The 18,133-nt window shown below is 48.1% G+C and overlaps 1 protein-coding gene and 1 pseudogene across 1 annotated transcript in view; one reads left to right on the plus strand and one right to left on the minus strand.

Moving 5' to 3' along the window:
* Positions 1–18,133, plus strand: part of ADD2 (adducin 2) — a 105,951-nt gene that overhangs the window by 36,951 nt on the left and 50,867 nt on the right. The gene's annotated exons all lie outside the window — the stretch shown is intronic.
* On the minus strand, positions 1,999–3,217 carry LOC103009979 (kelch domain-containing protein 10-like; annotated as a pseudogene).

Consider the following 18,133-nt stretch of genomic DNA (forward strand, 5'->3'; position numbering starts at 1 on the left):
GTCAAGCAGCAAAGCTTTGTTTTGAACTAATGGAGCTGCTCAGACTGACTTGCTCTGGAGAGAGCTCCTCATTGGAACAAGCCTAGCAGTGGGTGGTAAGAAGTTAAAGGCCTGACTGGTCATGGCAAGAGGGGGATGGGGCCTCTGGAGGAGTTGCTCCTTTTCCTGCCTCTCGCCTAGCCCTTCACTCCCCCAAAAGGACCCAAACTCACAGATGAAAGGTTGTTACAAGACCTTGCAGAACACAGGCTCTATGAAATCAACCCCACATGGATGGGAGGTTATAATAAGGCCTGGAAGTTAGGAGTCCAAGTCTAGAGGCCACATTTTTCTCTTCCCCAGAACTGAACACTAGATGGTAACTTTTTAGCTATAACTCAAAGGTGATTTTTAAATCCACACATGAGCCTAAGAGATTCCCTTCTGGGACAAAGGAAAAAGAAGAATAATTTTCAAAGCTAAGCGAAAAGGAGGCACTTAAAGCAAAAACATGTCCCTAGTCTCCCATCTGAGTCTCCTGTTATGATGTAACCAACGGGATGGTCAGCACTGTGCCCTCCTGCACACCTTTAGCACCTTTCATACACCCAAGGACTTCCAGCTGCTCACGTCTCAGTGACCACTCTAGCAGCCTGATGGCAAAGCAAGTGAAAATTTAGGTCATTTCTTTTTAGAATTAAAATACAACACAAAACAAACCAGAACTAAAATTTCACACCAAAGTGAATGATCCTCAGTTTCATTCCTTCCTCATGCTAGTTTTTAAAATGATACTTAGTTCATCAGGAAGAATGACCTGTGGCTTTTCCCCAAGACCTTTTTTCCAGTTACTAGGCAATTACTCACAGCACCATGCACATTAAAGCAGACAGAAAACGAGACAAAAAGCTAAGAGAAAAATCAAGGGCCAACTGGCTTTCTAGAGATAAAACCCATTGCCTGAGAATATGGCAGGTGCACGGCCCAGAGTGAGAAAAGAAACAGTTCTGAAAGGAAATGGCCAATATGACAGTCAAAGCTCACAGCCCAGAGCAGAAGCCCTCCCTGCCCTGCTCTACTCTGGCCTCTCACGAACTTACATTTATGTCCCACAGCATTTATGCCACACACTTAGGGTCTGCAATTCCCCACAATGAAGTCAAAAAGATACTTGAAACCATTAATAAGCATAGGAGAATTTCAAAACTGCCCAGAACGAAGAACTTTGACCACCATAAATTTCTTGATTTGAAATGTTCTTGGTTCCATAATGTCTAAGAGCAACAACAAACAGCACAACTGCAACACACAGTAAAGTCTTTAGACGAGTCAACTCTAACCGCTGCTGGCACCATAAGGATGAGAAAAGAGATCACTAATCAAGAGCTGCTGAGCTGCTTACCTTTTCTCCAAAGTCAAAGGATCGGTGTGGGTACCTAGGCAGCAAGACATCAACCACCGCTGCCATTAGACGCAGCTACTCAATTAGATGTACCTTTGAAAACAGGAAGTTAAACATCTAGCTTTCCCTATAATCTGCAAGAGTCTCAAGGTTAGCCTTCTTGTTCTGTCCCCAAAACTTCTTGTTGTTGTTGCTGGATTTCATTTTTTTTAATTTTATTTTTGTTTTTATTGACGATGTTGCTTTAATTTATAGAGCGCTTCCTGAAAGGGTCATATGTTTATAGAGTTCCTTTAAAATTTTCTTGATCTTATCTTGATTCATCACATTATTAAGGTGCTTTCAGACTTTCCCTCAACTCCATCAAGGAAGAGGGAGTATGTGAGTACGTGAGTATGTGTGTGTGTATTGGGGCAGAAGGGAGAGAAGCAAAGAGAAAAGCACAAGGGAAAGTGAGATTCCATAAACTTAAAACAATTTACAGAAAGGCATCTGATGTATTTTCTGAATAAGGCCTTGATCAGGGTAACCAATCCTCTCTGTAGCATATTCTACACTGCCCATAAATAAAGGAGTCTCTTTAATATTTCCAGTATCAATGAACAGTCCAGAAATCCTCATTTCAAGCCCTCGATGAGTCCCTGTGTGAGTCCAAGGTGCAGAAGCTGTGTTCGGGGGAGGTTTGCTAGGTTGGGGGAGGCCGCAAGCAGCTTCTCCCACGACAGTTCCAGCAGGCTAGGAACCACCACCAGCCAGATCTTAAACAACGACCCAGTCCGTTTATTTTCGTGGATGTTCACCACTCCTCCATGAATGTACATGCAAGCAGCTGGTGTAACAGCTGCACCGTGAAAATGAACTGGCTCTGGCGTGGTAGCTGGGAGCTTTACCCATTGAAAAGTCTGCAGGTTCAGCTTCCAGATATCTCCCAGGATCACTTCTCCATTATAGCCCCCGCCAATAAACACATCATTTTTTATCTGAACACAACTGTGACATCTTTGGGCTGCAGGAAAACCTATTGTTTCATGGGGTTTTGTTGCAATTTCCTCCCATGCATTCGTTTCAAGGCTGTATGCATGAATCTTGTTTAAGGAATAAGCTGTCCAAGAAGTACTGCCTCCCAAGATGTAAATCCTCTGCCCATCATGTGTAATTTCATGTCTGTATCTCTCTTCTGGTAGATCACAGGATAGGTTGTTTGGTTTCAGTTGTGTCCACTCTCTGGTACTGAGATCTAATGTGTGCAGGTCTGTGCTGTAAATATAGCCAGTTGTCCCTCCAAAGACATAAGGGGAGCCATTGATGATAGCCATGGCCTGTTCATATATACCACTGGGTTTCTTCCCCGGACAGCTGGGTAAAGCCCATCTCTTATACTTCACGTTACAGACATGGACGTCATTGCCGTTGCTCTCACCAAATAGGATGCCTGTTCCTCCAAACACTAACAGGTTGTTTCCATGCAGCACAAGTGACATAGATGCCAATGCCCGGGGCATGTAGCCATCTGTGCCCATCTGGTGCCACACTCCTGTAGCAAAATGATACCTTCAAAGCTCCCTGAAGAGAGGGTAGTCTTCATTATCTGGCCCTCCTGATTCATCATAACCTGGGTTGTAACCTCCAAACACATAGATGGGTATTAGCTGCCACACAACGATGTCCGCCTCGTGCTGGTGGAGGTCTGTGGCCTGGCAGGTGCGGCCGCCCGGAGGGTTGCACGAAGCGGTTGAGCTGGCCGGTCCCCCGACCCCCGCTGCCCCCAACGCCCCCACCGGCCCCGCTATCTCCGCTGCCACTGCCTGCGGCGCCTCCTCCCCGCCGGCGGTTCATGACCCGCTAACGACTGCGGCAGCCCGGTCGCGGCAGCCCGTGGCCCGGCGGCCCTAGCTGAGCCTCCTTCCTGGGCTCCTCAAGAGACCCCACATGACTTTTTATGAGTAGTCTAGAGGTGGATTTTGTTTGACATTCTCACACCTATCCTGTCATAACCACTTTATACTTGTGTCTTCGAATCTCTGGCTGCAGCATAGCATGGGAATCCATGTCTGTCCTGGCCGTGTTGCATGACGGACACTGCAGACCTGGTACAGATGTAGCATGAGAGATGCTCACAGGGGTGATATGTGTGTGGAATGGCTCTGGCCACTGGAGGAGCACCTTCCACATCATAGTGGGAAGTTTGCTAAATTTTCTGGAGGGTATAGACCCTGAGGGGAGGCATTTAGTTGGGGAGGAATAAGGCCTCACCTTCCAGCTAATGAGATTTCTGTCCTGCAGGTGACAAAGACAAGTGCCCATATCAGTCACTATTTGTGCCTCTCCTTCAAGCTCACAGATCTCGTGACAAGTAAATATTCATCCATTGTTTTAGCTCTAGTCTAATTGTCAGTCTTCATTTTTGGAGTTCTTATGAGTTATCATCTGATTTTGTATGTGAGCTGACATTGGTTTTCAGTGAAAAGTTGGGGGAGGGTGAGTTATGGATCACTAGCCAGATACCATCCTAAATTGGAATTTCTTAAAATATTTGTAATCATTTAAAAAATCCTGGTCTTCTCTTACTGGATTCTTGTTTTCATTTACAGATAAGTCTCACAAATGGTGTTAGTTTAGAAAATAAATAAGTAAACGAGCTATAGAAACAATTGGAGGCCTTGTAGTATCCTGGACTCTGGAATCAGATGAATGCAGGCCCAGTGTTCAGTTCTGCCACTTATTAGCTGCGTGTTCCTGGGCAACTCACTTAAACTCTCTGGGCCTCAGTTTCCTTTTCTGTAAAATGGGGATAATCATTTCCACTCTAAAGAGTGGTAGTGAAAATCAGAGGCAATCTGTGGCGTGTTTGCCAGAACGTGCTCTCTTTCGGCCTCACATGGATTTGAGGAGCTGAATCACAATCGGAAGAATTCTTAGGGAGATGCAATCAGAGCAGGGGAACTTGGATGAATTCAATGTTTCAAAACAGTATGAAGCCTGAAGTATCCTTTTTATAATAAGGATGCTCTCTCCTGAATTGTACTTTATGAGCATCCTCGACGGACTAATGATTCTGCCTCCCTCCAAGCTGATATTATTTAAGTATTCATTTAACTTTTATATAAGGGAGGAGTGAGGAGAAATAAATTCTCCTCATGTCCAAAATAAAGAAAACACTCCTAAGATTTTCTGAACTGGGCAGCTTCTCAAAAGGCATATGAAAAGTTCTAGAAGTTATATAATAAGCTAAATAGCTTATCTCAGTACAGAGCACTCTATCCTGTCTTTAATTTAGAAATTTCAGCTGCAGGTGGTGACAGACTTCAGGGGACTGTCATGCTTCTACCATGAGAGCTGGAGGGGCATTTTACAAAAATACTTAAAAATTGTAGGTGAGCACAGTCAAGGAGCTGTCCTAAGTCTTCTGTCTGCTCCAGGGGAGCAGAATCAGTGTACGTTTCACCATAATGTGAGGAGTCATGTACGGAAATCTTAGTTAACTGGTGCTGTTTCTATGAACACCTGGTTAACACTGGCACTGTATCTCTACATACATGACAATAGTGATACTGTAATGCTGCTTGATGATGGGTGCTCCAGGTGTGTGCCCAGCTAGCCCACCTTCAATCCAACTACTGCCCCTGTGACACTCTCCTTGATACCTTCGTGCCTGTCCGATGTTCCTTCCTCCTGACATAGTCTTTCCTGGGTGATGGGACAGAAATCATCACCATCTGACTGTTCTCAGCCTTTCTGCTCCCCTGGCAGCTGAAGAAGACACTGGTTTCGTGCACACAGCTTCTTCCCTTGCCATCTTGTACCCTCCTGAGGAGGGAAGGCATGACTGCTCAGGCAGACACATTTGAATAAGTTAGCTGCTTGTGTAAGCCACGGTGCAAGGGTCATCTTTATTAGATCTGCCATAGGCCTGTTCTTCTGGCTTCTGTGATGAGGAGTGGGGAATGGAGGCAGGTGTCTCACTGTAGCTTCCCTATGCTGACAAGAATCAGTACCATCACCATCACTGTTCATAACAATAAAGCAACGCAATAATTGGGGCAGTCAGATAAAGCACCGCTAGAAATGAAAACCCAACTAATACTCTGAACTCTAGAGATAGAAATCATAAAATTCTTCTTATAATTACCTCAAAATTGTGAACACTTTGGGTAGGTAATTTCACAGGATCTAGAGTAAGAATTCATTCGTTCATGAAAACTCAGCAGACCCTCATCAGTCCTAGTTTGTGCAAGCTGTCCTCCCAGGGCTGTGGAGGATGGAGAGACGAGTCAGAAATGGATCCCTCAAGGATCTTGGTTTAAAAAGGCAGATAAACCATGTATCCAGAAGGTATAGTTCAAGGTGGAGGCTGCTCACTTCCTTTTTTTAAAATTGAAATATAGTTGGTTTGTAACGTTGTGTTAGTTTCTGGTGTACAGTAAAGTGATTCAGTTATATATATTATATATATAGATATTAGATAATATATATAATATCTATATATATATATATATTCTTTTTCATATTCTTTTCCGTTATGGTTTATCACAGGATATTGAACGTATTGATAGTTCCCTGTGCCATACAATAGAACCTTGTAGTTTATCCGTTCTATATATAATAGTTTGCATCTGCTAATTCCAAACTCCCAATCCATCCCTCCCTGCCCCACAACCACAAGTCTGTTTTCTCTGTCTTTGAGTCAGTTTCTGTTTTGTAGATAGGTTCATTTGTGTCATATTTTAGATTCCACATATAAGTGATATCATATGTTATTTGTCTTTCTCTTTCTGACTTACTTCACTTAGTATGATAATCTCTAGGTCCATCCATGTAGCTGCAAGTGGCATTATTTCATTCTTTTTTATGGCTGAGTAATATTCCATTATATATATATATATATATATATATATATATATATATATACACACACACACACACACACACACACATACACACCACACCTTCTTTATCCATTCATCTGTTGATGGACATTTAAGTTGCTTCCATGTCTTGGCTACTATAAATAGTGCTGCAATGAACATTGGGCTGCATGTATCTTTTCAAATTATAGTTTTGTCTGGGTATACGCCCGGAAGTGGAATTGCTGGATCATATGGTAGCTCTACTTTTAGTTTTTTGAGGAAACTTCATACTGTTCTCCATAGTGGCTGCACCAGTTTACATTCCCACCAACAGTGTAGGATGGGTCTCCTTTCTCCACACCCTCTCCAGCATTGGTTATTTGTAGACTTTTAAATGATGGCCATTCTGACCAGTGTAAGGTGGTACCTCATTGTAGTTTTGACTTACATTTCTCTAATAGTAAGCAATGATGAGCATCTTTTCATGTGCCTATTGGCCATCTATATGTCTCCTTTGGAGAAATGTCTATATAGGTCTTTTTGTTGTTGTTGTTGTTGTTGTTAAATTAATTAATTAATTAATTAATTTTTGGCTGTGTTGGGTCTTTGTTTCTGTGCGAGGGCTTTCTCTAGTTGCGGCAAGCGGGGGCCACTCTTCATCGCGGTGCACGGGCCTCTCACTATCGCGGCCTCTCTTGTTGCGGAGCACAGGCTCCAGACGCGCAGGCTCAGTAATTGTGGCTCACGGGCCCAGTTGCTCCGCGGCATGTGGGATCTTCCCAGACCAGGGCTCGAACCCGTGTCCCCTGCATTGGCAGGCAGACTCTCAACCACTGCGCCACCAGGGAAGCCCTATGTAGGTCTTCTGAGGTGCTCACTTCTGAAAGGGGTACTGACACAGTGTTGGCTCAGAGAGTTCAGAGGATCAAGCACATGGGTTGTTTTTTGGGTAAGACCGTCCTTAGCAGATGTCACCTCAGGGCCCTTTAATTTATCCCCACGCTTGTTTCTCACAGAGAACATCCCTAAAGATGCTGGTGGTCCTCTTCCCCCTCCTGCCAGTAGCCGGTTCCCTCCTGTCTTTCCCTGTTTCCTTTGCATCTCAGACACCCCCTCCCATGGTGGCAGCAATATTGCGGTTCTTTCCCCTCCTCCTAGACCCTTGTCATATCTCTGACTCTCCAAATGCCCCCAACCACCTGGGACCATTTTACCCAGTCCCCCTACCCCAAAAGTCTTCCCTGGACCCCCTTCCCTGCCTCAGGTGGAGCAGCAGGTTTGAACCATTGGTGGACGCCAGTGGGGTGACCCTCCTGTTTGGAGAAACATGGGGGTGGATGTTTTGGAGGGAGAAGTGCTGGGCTGGCTTGGGGTGGTTGATCCTGCTTCCCGAAGCCATTCCTGGTAACATGGGTTAATCACTTGGCACTTGTTACCATTCCTGGTAACGTGGGTCAATCACTTGGCACTTGTCCCAGGCCCTTGTCAATTGTCCTCTCCCTTTCCATGTGGATAAACTCATTTTTTCGCATGGATTTGTTCATGTGGCCTGTACAGCTGCCAGCGGGCCGGTTTGGACCGTCTGTCGTTGGAGCACCCACTCTACAGGCCAATGCTAGCAATTTTGTGAAAGGGTGTCCCTGGTGGGGAAGAGACGGCAGGCCCATCAGAAGAAGTGGGCAGAAGGCACTGCTGAGGCCAGGCCCAGGCTTTCTAAATCTAGAGCTCAGAACAGACTGGTTTCCTTGACAACAGGGATGAAGTCTGCTCATCTGCTCCTGGGGGTGGGTTTTGTGCATGTGTGTGTGGGTGGGTGGGTGGAAAGTACGGGGACTTGGGGACAAGAAAGGCGATCCTTTCTTTATCAATGTAGCAGCGCATTTCTTAAAACTTGCCAACTCTTACTGTATTATTAACAATATTAACAACTTCCCAGGTGGCACAGTAACATCAGTTATGTAATTTGCACATTAGGAATCCAGATATAGAATCTTCCCTTCCTTTCCACTGCATTGCTTCTGATCCTTGACATATTTTACCAGACTTGCAACACCTTTTTGATAACTTTTTGACACGTCAGTCAAATATGTATTCACCCCTAGAACTTTTGAAGGCTAAATGAAAAGCATTTCTCGTTTGTCCAGCTAGCAATGATTTGTGTGGCCAGGCTGCTGGGAAGAAATGAGAATCGGCTCCTGACAAGCTGATGTTGGCTCAAACCTACACTTGTCAGATGGCATCCTCAGAAAAGGCTTTGGGATCCAAACTCCCATTCTTGATGCAAACCAGAGGACTCAGACTAAAAGCGGGTCCATTTGCTTTGCCCACCAGCCTGATTTCAAGCAGCACGTTTCATCTTGGTGGAGGCTTGGTGTTTAATTCATGCACCGCCCTGCCCTTCCTATGCATTATTAAAGTCTCTTTAAAAAGCAGTCTATGGATGGCAGGGGAGGAGCGTGCCAGCAGCGATTTCACATCTTCTGCAAGAAGCAACGCCTGCTGCCAAAAAATCTCAGAGAGAAGAATTTGCAAAATTGTAGCCGATGGCAGATCTAATAAAGGTGGCCCTTGGACCCTGAGCTTATCAAAGCTGCTCATTTGTTCAAATGTGTCTTATTTTTTGTGTGTCTGTCAGTGCCTGGAATTCTTGAATGCCAGGTAATATAGATGGGAAATTGTAAGCGGGACTTATGGGCCAAGAGTGACTGTGACAAGATGGGAATTAATTAGCAGAGGAAGGCGGATTGAGAGAGAGGGAGGTCTGAAGCCCATACTTCTCCGTGAGGCGTTTCAGGGACTCTTTCCTCTTGTGAGGTTCCCAGCTCTGTGGCTCAAATTTAGCTCCTGCTGGTCCCCCTCCCCCAGGAGCCAGGGGATGAACTGTGGCCTTCAAAGCCCTCTGCCAAGCTCCTTTGTTTCCTTCATCTCCCCAAAGGAAAGACATTACCTCCCCCATGCAAACAGTGGGCTCTCCCTAGGCTGAGTTCTTTGTTTGGAGGCAACCTGCCTGGCCCTGGGCCCGTGTTGCTCTGACTCTAGATGACACAGGAGTCTCCTCTCTGGCCTCCCCTCCCACATCCCTGAGGGCCATCTGAGGATGGCTGCGGAGGGGGTGAGCCCAGGGGGCTGTGTTTCCGGTCTCAGCTCTTGCCCCACATGGACCAAGCAAATCACAATCCTGTGTTCAAATCACAGACTCAGAAGAGCACCTCTGGGGCTTCCCTGGTGGCGCAGTGGTTGAGAATCTGCCTGCCAATGCAGGGGACACGGGTTCGAGCCCTGGTCTGGGAGGATCCCACATGCCGCGGAGCAACTAGGCCCGTGAGCCACAATTACTGAGCCAGCGCATCTGGAGCCCGTGCTCCGCAACAAGAGAGGCCGCGATAGTGAGAGGCCCACGCACCGCGATGAAGAGTGGCCCCCACTTGCCGCAACTAGAGAAAGCCCTCGCACAGAAATGAAGACCCAACACAGCCATAAATAAATAAATAAATAAATAAATAAGTAAAAATTAAAAAAAAAAAAAAAAAAAGAGCACCTCTGAACTGGGAGGAACTTCAGAGGCTGCCTTGTCCCGCTCTTTATTTCACAGTTGGGAAAACAGAAACCCAGAGAGGTTAAGTGGCTTGCTGTCGATCACAGAGTGAATTAGTTGGAGATCCAGGACCAGACCTGTGGTCTCTTGAGTCTGTCCAGTGCTCTTTCCTCAGGACACAAGCCCCTGGAATGTCCACTTAGTGCCCTGGTTTCTCAGTATGGTGTACACGTCCTGTGTACCCAGGGATCAGGAAGGCTTTCTGTTTCATACACATATGATCTCGATGGGGCCAGATACACATTGCGTTCAATTGTTTCTCGATCGCACAGAAATTAATTGAGAGCTTACTGTGAGCCTCGCATTGAGCAAGATGCTTCTGTGTGTACCTGGATTTTTGTAGATGGGCTTTAGGTACGAGTGTCACTGGCTAAATCCAGCGCTGTTTTTGATTGATTGACAAAAGAGGTTTGCAGGTTGTAAAGATCCATAGTCTTCATACTATATATTTTTGTATTGCTTCATGGTTACAAAACATAAACCTTGTTCTACCTTCCTCCAGAATCATGGCCACATCCTCACCTACTACCTGTGCCACTTAATCCTCTGAACCCAATGAAGGGAGGGGGAGATTGAAAATATGGGCATGAACATCACCTTGGGGCACTGGGTCTAACAGAATATCAGCAGTTTTATTTTTCCTGTGGTGCCTCAAAAATGAAAGGTGGAAAATACTCCCAAGAATTTCCTTTCAGTCTCTGTTGGTGCAGAGCCTGCCGCCCGTTGAACCACAGGTTTGGTTCAGGGAAATGTAAGTTTGGTTGGTGCAGCATCTACCTCCTGTGGTGGGCGTCAGCAGGAAGATGCCTGGGCTGCTGGATGTGACAGGTGGGCTGGTCATTTAGCAGATGCTGCCTAATGAATTCAGCGACCCAGGCAGACATCAGAAAACCAGCAGAGCTCAGCATACATCTCTGTAGGGGTCTGCAGAGCGGGCTTCCTCTTCCCCAGAGGCCCATCCATAACTCCAGCAAGAGACGGTGCAGCCACGGATGGTCGGTGGGCCTTCAGACATGGGATTGGAAGGCCTGGAAGAGCTCCCATTGTGTGTTGGTCTGTCCCACCTCGTTCACGTAACCAGTTCCTATAGAGCACCTCCCATCTCTCAGGCACTGTTCTAGGTGCTGGAATACAGTGGAGCAAAATCAGGCAGGGTTTCCCTCTGAGAACTTCCAGTCTCGTGACAGGTGGAAGCTGGTTCTAGGTCTTTATTTTTAGATTTTCAAGAAAGAAGTTTCCACACAATGAGCTTTTCTTCCATCACACGCAGTCTTTCCTGTCATTTTTATCCCCGGCTGCATGGTCAACCTTTTGCTCACATCTTTCCCTTTCCCCCCAGAGAAGCAGCATCCTGAGGCTGTAATGAGCATGGCGGGTGGGAGCCTGTCCTAGACAGAGCCCTGGGTAAGCAGACGTTCCCTCCTCCCTCCCTCTTCGGTGCCCCAGCAACTCCTAGGTACCCCTTTTTCTCCACCGCCAGGTGCCCAGGGTCCCTTTTACAATAAAGTAAGGCAGCCTGCATCCTCCCAGTGGGCATCCCTGAGTGCGCCATGTCCTTCTTGGGGGCCTTTGAGCCCTGGATGTCTGCAAAGCTCCAGGAAGAAAGCCGGCTCATTAGGTCACAGTGATGTATCGGTAGAAAGGACAAATATCCAATTGAATCTCCCAAGACGGATGGCCTTTAAAAGGAGGAGACATATTAGGCAAATAAACCTCTAAATGATGGAACTTCAGGCACAGAGGAGTAGGGTAAGGGTGTTTAGGCAGCCTGGTGAGATTTGGGGGAAGAGCGCCCCTTGCTCCCACTCTGCACCTGGGCTTAGTTTGCCCTGCCTCTCAGGCTTACACAGACTGGGCTCATTTTGCCCTGTGACGGGGTTTTTCATACAAGTGCTGTGTTTGCATCTACCTAGGTGCACGTATGTCCGTGTCTGCTTGTCAGGTCAGTGTTTACCTTAGGTGCATCTGTGTAACGAATCGTGGTCCATCGGCCCTTTTGAAGAACATCATTGTTCAAAGCACCTGAGGTGATGCTCTGCTCACATGTCCCCATCATCCAACCCCAGGGGGTCACACTCGTCTTTTCCCACCACTCCGTTCACACTGGGCAGAAGAGACGAGATACTGCACATAGACTATCCATGGGCTGCAATTTGGAAAGGAAATAGAGTTCATTTTCTTGACACTATCTTTCACCAGTTAAAAGTGGTAACAATTGCCTGTGGGACTCTGGAGAAATTACGAAGTGTTAATTAGCAGAAGCTCTATGTATTTAAAATATATGGCATATTTAAATAATTATTAAATTAAACCTACTTTGCAGAGTTGAGAAACCATCTGGTCCAAAATATCTGAGGAGTTGAATTTTGCTGCATATATTAAGAGAGGTGTTTAATTAAATGCTTCTGGAAATGGTCATTTTGTGTCACTTTTAATCCCTTAGATATGGAAACTGAGGCACAGGAAGCAGGAGGTGACCTGGCTGTGGTTACCTCCTGGGCTATTCTAATTGACGTGTTTCCATCTCCCACAGTGGAGGTTGAAAGCACTCCTCATGTCCAGAGGGTGTGTTTAGAATGTGAACGAATTACAACTGTGGTTGTTCCTTAGAAGTCACATATTTCACACTTGATCCCAATGACTCGTGACTCTTTGGGCTTGCAAGTGAAAAGCAAACACCCCCCTGCCATATTCTGCAGAGGCGAGGAGGACAGAGCCTGGAGACCCAGTCCAGTCACAGACAACTAAGTATTAGTGTGTCTTTCTTTGGACACATCCCACCCTCTTGGGCTCAGTTTTCTCATAGGTTTAAAGATGTGGGAGGGGAGGGTTGGGCTGTGTATCAGTCAGGGTCTAACAAGGAAAATAGGAACTTCTTCAAGTATCTCAACAGAGGGAATTGAATGCAGGATAATTACACAAGTAATGGAGGAGCTGAAACAGATAGGGTATGAGAAGGTAGCCCCGAGATTAGCCCCAGTGGGATGTCTCTTCTTCCTTGAAGCTGGAGGGAGAAGGGGAGGAGGGGGTGTCATCCCAGCCCAGGGGCCAGGGCCACTCTGTGGAAGCTGGAACATGGGGGCCTCTGGGGCAAGAGTTGGGGCCATGGAGGGGATGCTACTTGAGGCAGAGAATGAGGGAGGAAATGCTGTGGCATCTTCCCCCCACCAATCTTAGGTCAGTGCCTCCTACTGCCCCCAACCCAGCAGGAAGCCAGATGACGTGGAGCCTGAAGGCATCGGCAGGGAAGGCTGAGAAATGGTTAGGCTGGGAGCAGCCCAGGCCAAGGTGCTGCTGAAGTCCCTGTAACTCTGACGTTCAATGAGAGAGAGAAGTTCAGTGTGTCCTCAAGGATGCGCCGATGGGAAAATCAGGCCAATAAGGCCACACTGGTCTTTAATGAGACTCCCCATCCCAGCATCAGAAACAAATGTCCTCAAGGTACACCTGCCTTGTTCTGCACTGGGCTTGCTTTATGGGGGGAAAATGAGGCAAGACTTCAGGGAAGGTGTTTGTGGGTGTGGGGAGGAGGGGTAGGTACAAGAGGGGGAATGGAAGAGAAAGAGGAGACAGAAAAGGGTTCATACCTGTGGGTGGAGAGCTGAACCCAAAGGCAAAGGGGTCAAAGGGCCTCACCCATGACCAGTGATGGTCGCTGCCTGTGCAAAACGATGCTTCCCATCATAAAATAATTCACAACAGGGCAGTGTCCACATCAGGTTTTTCTAGAATGTTTAACAGATTTTCATACAAGGCACCTTTTTCATGGAGTGTCTTCAATCAGTAGCTGTCAGACTGGATTGGCTGGACATCCCCTTGCCTACGGTGTTCTCTTCCCAAAGAAGGGAAGTGGTGTTAGCTCTGTCCTCAGCTCGGGACAAACCGCTCACACAGATGTCAGCTGCGGTGGAGTTTGAGGTGCTAACAGTCCCCCATCTCTGGGCTTCAGGCTCTTTACCTGTGAAGTGAGGGGTTCTCCCAGCCCTGCACTTGGGACCTACCCCAGTCCCTGGCAGACAGGGGCAGGAAATGGTCCTTCCACCAGGCTGGGAATAGGACCCTCACACAGCCGTGTCCCAGGAGGTCTGAACCGAGAGCACGGCTGTGGCTCAAGGGTGGACTAAGTAACCGGAAGCCCTTTGTAACAACTCCATGTTTTGCTTCCTGTGAAACGGGGAGTGTGCAGAGCTCGGCAACGCTTCCCATGAATCCACGCTTCTCTGCCCGCTGCCCTCAGGCCTCACGCGCTCTCCTCTCCGGCTTCCTTGAAGGGCTTCCCTCTCGTTCTCTCCCCACTTCCCTTCGTGTCCATTCTGCATTACGAAGCCCAAAGGACCAAGGAGGTGAGGCAGCCTCTTGACATTCAGGGAGGGAAGGCTCGTGGGAGGCGGGGGGGAGAGCTGGGGGCACTCATGCGTTAGTCATTTTTGTCCTGACTCATATACAGAGATGAGCAATAGCTGGAAAAGGTGCCGGTTTGGTGACAAATGAGAGGTCCTGGAGCTGAGAAGAGGGAGAGAATAGAAAGGCCTTGACCAGGGGAAGAGGAGAGGTCTGGCCTGAGCCAGGCTGCAGAGGCAGGGATGCATGTACCGCGCTGGGGTGGAGAGGGAGGGCATGTCTGTTGGGCTGGGCTGGGCCTTTCATGTAGAAGGAGCGGGAAGATGGCGCCTCAGTGCCAGCCTGAGGGGCCTGAAAGCCTGTCCAGAAAGAAATGGCATGGTGCCACCCCCCTGCCCCCAGCCCACAGCAGGTGCTGGAAACCAATCCCCACATTCTTTCTGACTGAAGGCAGAGGAGGACTCAGGCTCTCCTAGGGCAGTGCTGCTGATCTGTGGGAGCTGGTACATGGTATAAAGCCTGGGGACCATCTGGCTACGGACAAGAAGACATGGATGGTTTTTGTGAAGTATTTTAGACATATAACCATGGGTGTGGATTGGATTGAAGGAGCAAGTGCTGGAGAAAGAGATGAGTGAGGAAATGAATGCAGGGAGACTTCAGGCCAAGGGACATCTGTATCTTCTTCTGCCCATTCTTACATTGGACTTGGTGGACCAGCCTTTTTTGTTTTCATTTTTAAACCTAGGCCCTTTTATGGGGTAAAGCTCCTCCACCCCCACCCTCATCTGGGGCATCCACGCAGCCGCCTTTCCTCTCTTGTCTATCAAACTGAGCTTCTAGGTACTCAGTCATGGAAGAGCTCAGGCTATGTTATTCTTGCCTTCTTTTTGGACCAGGTGCTTTTCACTCCATAAAAACATTATGGCAAAAGTACTGATGTAGGGACTTCCCTGGTGGTCCAGTGACAAAGAATCCGCCTTCCAATGCAGGGGACGCGGGTTCGATCCCTGGTTGGGGAACTAATATCGCACGTGCCACGGGGCAACTAAGCCCGCGCACCACCACTACTGAGCTAGCGCGCCTCAACGAGAGAGCCCGCGTGCCGCAAACTACAGAGCCCATTAGCTCTGGAGCCTGCACGCCACAACTAGAGAGAGAAAACCCTTATGCCACAACTAGAGAGAAGCCCGTGTGCCACAACGAAGAGCCCGCACGCCACAACTAGAGAGAGAAAACCCTTATGCCACAACTAGAGAGAAGCCCGCATGCCTCAACGAAGATCCCGCATGCCGCAACTAAGATGCGACACAGCCAAAAAAATAAAGAAAATAATTAAATATTAAAAAAAAAAGTACTGATGTAGAAGTCTCCATCAAGTTCATTGAAATTAGAGAACTGGGATTCTGTCATCAAAGTTTCCATTCTCCCAGGAATTGTTCTGGGCCCTTCGTAAACCAGAGATAATCTGGTGTTTTGTTTGTTTGTTTTTCCATCCAAAAAGATGAAACCACTTCTTGGTTGACCCTGTTAGAGAATGATGAACTGGAGCAGTCAGAAGCCATTAGCACTGGCCCAGTGAGCTGCTGTTCAATTTAGAAGCATCAGCTAAGCCCAGGGAGACGTATCATCAGAGGTCAAGGACTTGCATCCACTCTTCATCCTGCAGCTGAAAGCTGGGCTCCTTCGCTGCCACGGTGGCCCTGCATGGTGGCTCGCTGCATCTACAAATTCTGAGCTTTTGGGTTTAGGGGTCTCCTTTGCCATCGTGGTGCTGCTGATGACAATAGGCTCTTATACCCTCGCTGCTCAAAGCATGGTCTGTAGACCAGCGGTATCAGCCTCACCCAGGAGCTTTTGAGAAATGCACAATCTCAGGCCTCACTCCGGACCCGCTGATTGAGTCAGCATCTGCAGGTCAGCAAGATTCTCAGGCAATGTGTGTGCACTTCAGCATTGGAGAAGCCTGAAACAGCTGGGGAGGCCGCAAGTGTGAAATCAAGGTGTCAGCAGGGCTGAACTCCCGCCAGAGCTCTAAGGGAGAATCTTTTCTTTCCCCTTCCAGCTTCTGGTGGCTCCTGGTGTTCCTTGCCTTCTGGCTGCATCATTCAGATCTCTGCATCCATCTTCATGTGGCTTGTAAGGACAGTTGTGATGGGACTCAGGGCCCACCAGGATAACTCAGGATGATTTCATCTTGAGATTCTTAATTTAATTACATCAGTAAAGATCCATTTTCCAAATCAGGTCACATTCGCAGGTTCTGGGAGTTGGGACGTGGACCTATTTTTTGAGGGGAGGGGCCACTGTTCAACCCCCTGCAGACCCCTCTGGAACATTCCCAGGCAGATGCTTCCAGCCCCTTGCCATAGCTCACCCTCCGCAGCTAGTCCAGCCTGGCGTTCTGATTTAGCCGTACTGCTGAACACTGCCAAATAGTTCCAGCGTTACTGATGCCTTTTCTACGACAGACATTGCCCTACATGTTTCACATGGACGAATCCATTTGATTGCAACACCCCCTCAGGGCTGCTACTGTAATTACCACCCCCACTTTACAGATGAGGAAACTGAAGCTCGGAGTAGTTCAGGAACTCGCCTAAGCTCTCACAGCTAGTAGAGTTGAACTTGGCCTACAAACCAAGCAGTCTGCCTCAGAATCTGTGCTCTTTACCATATGCTTCACCATTCAGAAGCATTATTAAATGCTTCAGAAGTTATGGAAGGTTCAAGAGGTGGAGGAGAGAGATGGCACCAGGACTCTTTGTCCCACTGCCCAGGAAGGCTGGGCACAAAGAAGGCCAAGATCCGGTGTAGGCCCTCCTGCTCCCACCACACAGTGCCTGGAGGTCGGGGGACCCCCAGTTGTTGGTGCCCAGAGGATGGGGAGCACATCTTACTCAGCAGTGAGTGACTGACACAGCGCCTCCCATCTGTGTCAAAGGACCACATGCATAGCCATGGCTGGGGACATTGCTCGGGGCAGGGATTGCTGGGGACTCTCTCCGTGGACCTGCCCAGGATGGATGCTCAGCTCTCTAGAGGGCACGGAGCTGAGTCCTGCAACCCCAAGATGGGGCTCCAAGTCAAGGAGAGCCAGAAGCAAAATCCAAGAGTCCAGGAGGGGCGAGAACCACAGGGGAGATGTTGCCACCTCCTGGTGTGCCTGGGTGAGCAGCCCAGGGAGCATACAACCGGGCTTGAGCTCTGAAGGCCCACGTGCATGCTGTGTGTTTGTGGGGGCCACGAGGGGACAGAGGCAAATGTGCCCTGGACAGGTGCATGGTTTCATTAGGATGCTGGCAGCTGAGCCAAGCTCTGAATCCCTCATGAAAAGGCCCCCCCAGAAATGCAGGTGAGACATTCTCATGAGAGAGGTACTGCTATGGCCGCCATTTAGAAATGAAGCACAGAGTGCCCAAGGTCACACAGCTGCTCAGTCCCTCACCCCACAGCGCAGCATGGGCTCTGGAATGTCAGGCTTACAGCAGGGCAGTGTTGAGCACAGTGCCCGGGCATAGCGGGCACTTAAAAAAATATATATATATAGATTCCACCCCAAAACCTTTTTCATTTAAAACACTGTATAGGTACACGTTTCCATGAGACAGCCTACATGGCTAAGTGCCTTGTGGGTGTTTACCATTAAAGAAGGTGCTTAGGGCTTCCCTGGTGGTGCAGTGGTTGAGAATCTGCCTGCCAATGCAGGGGACACGGGTTCGAGCCCTGGTCTGGGAAGATCCCACATGCCGCGGAGCAACTGGGCCCATGAGCCACAACTACTGAGCCTGCGCGTCTGGAGCCTGTGCTCCGCAACAAGAGAGGCCACAATAGTGAGAGGCCCGTGCACTGCGATGAAGAGTGGCCCCCGCTTGCCACAACTAGAGAAAGCCCTCGCACAGAAACGAAGACCCAACACAGCCAAAAATAAATAAAATAAACTTAAAAAAAAAAAGTTTATAAAAGAAG

This window comes from Balaenoptera acutorostrata, chromosome 12 (assembly GCF_949987535.1).
Source record: "Balaenoptera acutorostrata chromosome 12, mBalAcu1.1, whole genome shotgun sequence".
Taxonomy (NCBI): Eukaryota; Metazoa; Chordata; class Mammalia; order Artiodactyla; family Balaenopteridae; genus Balaenoptera; species Balaenoptera acutorostrata.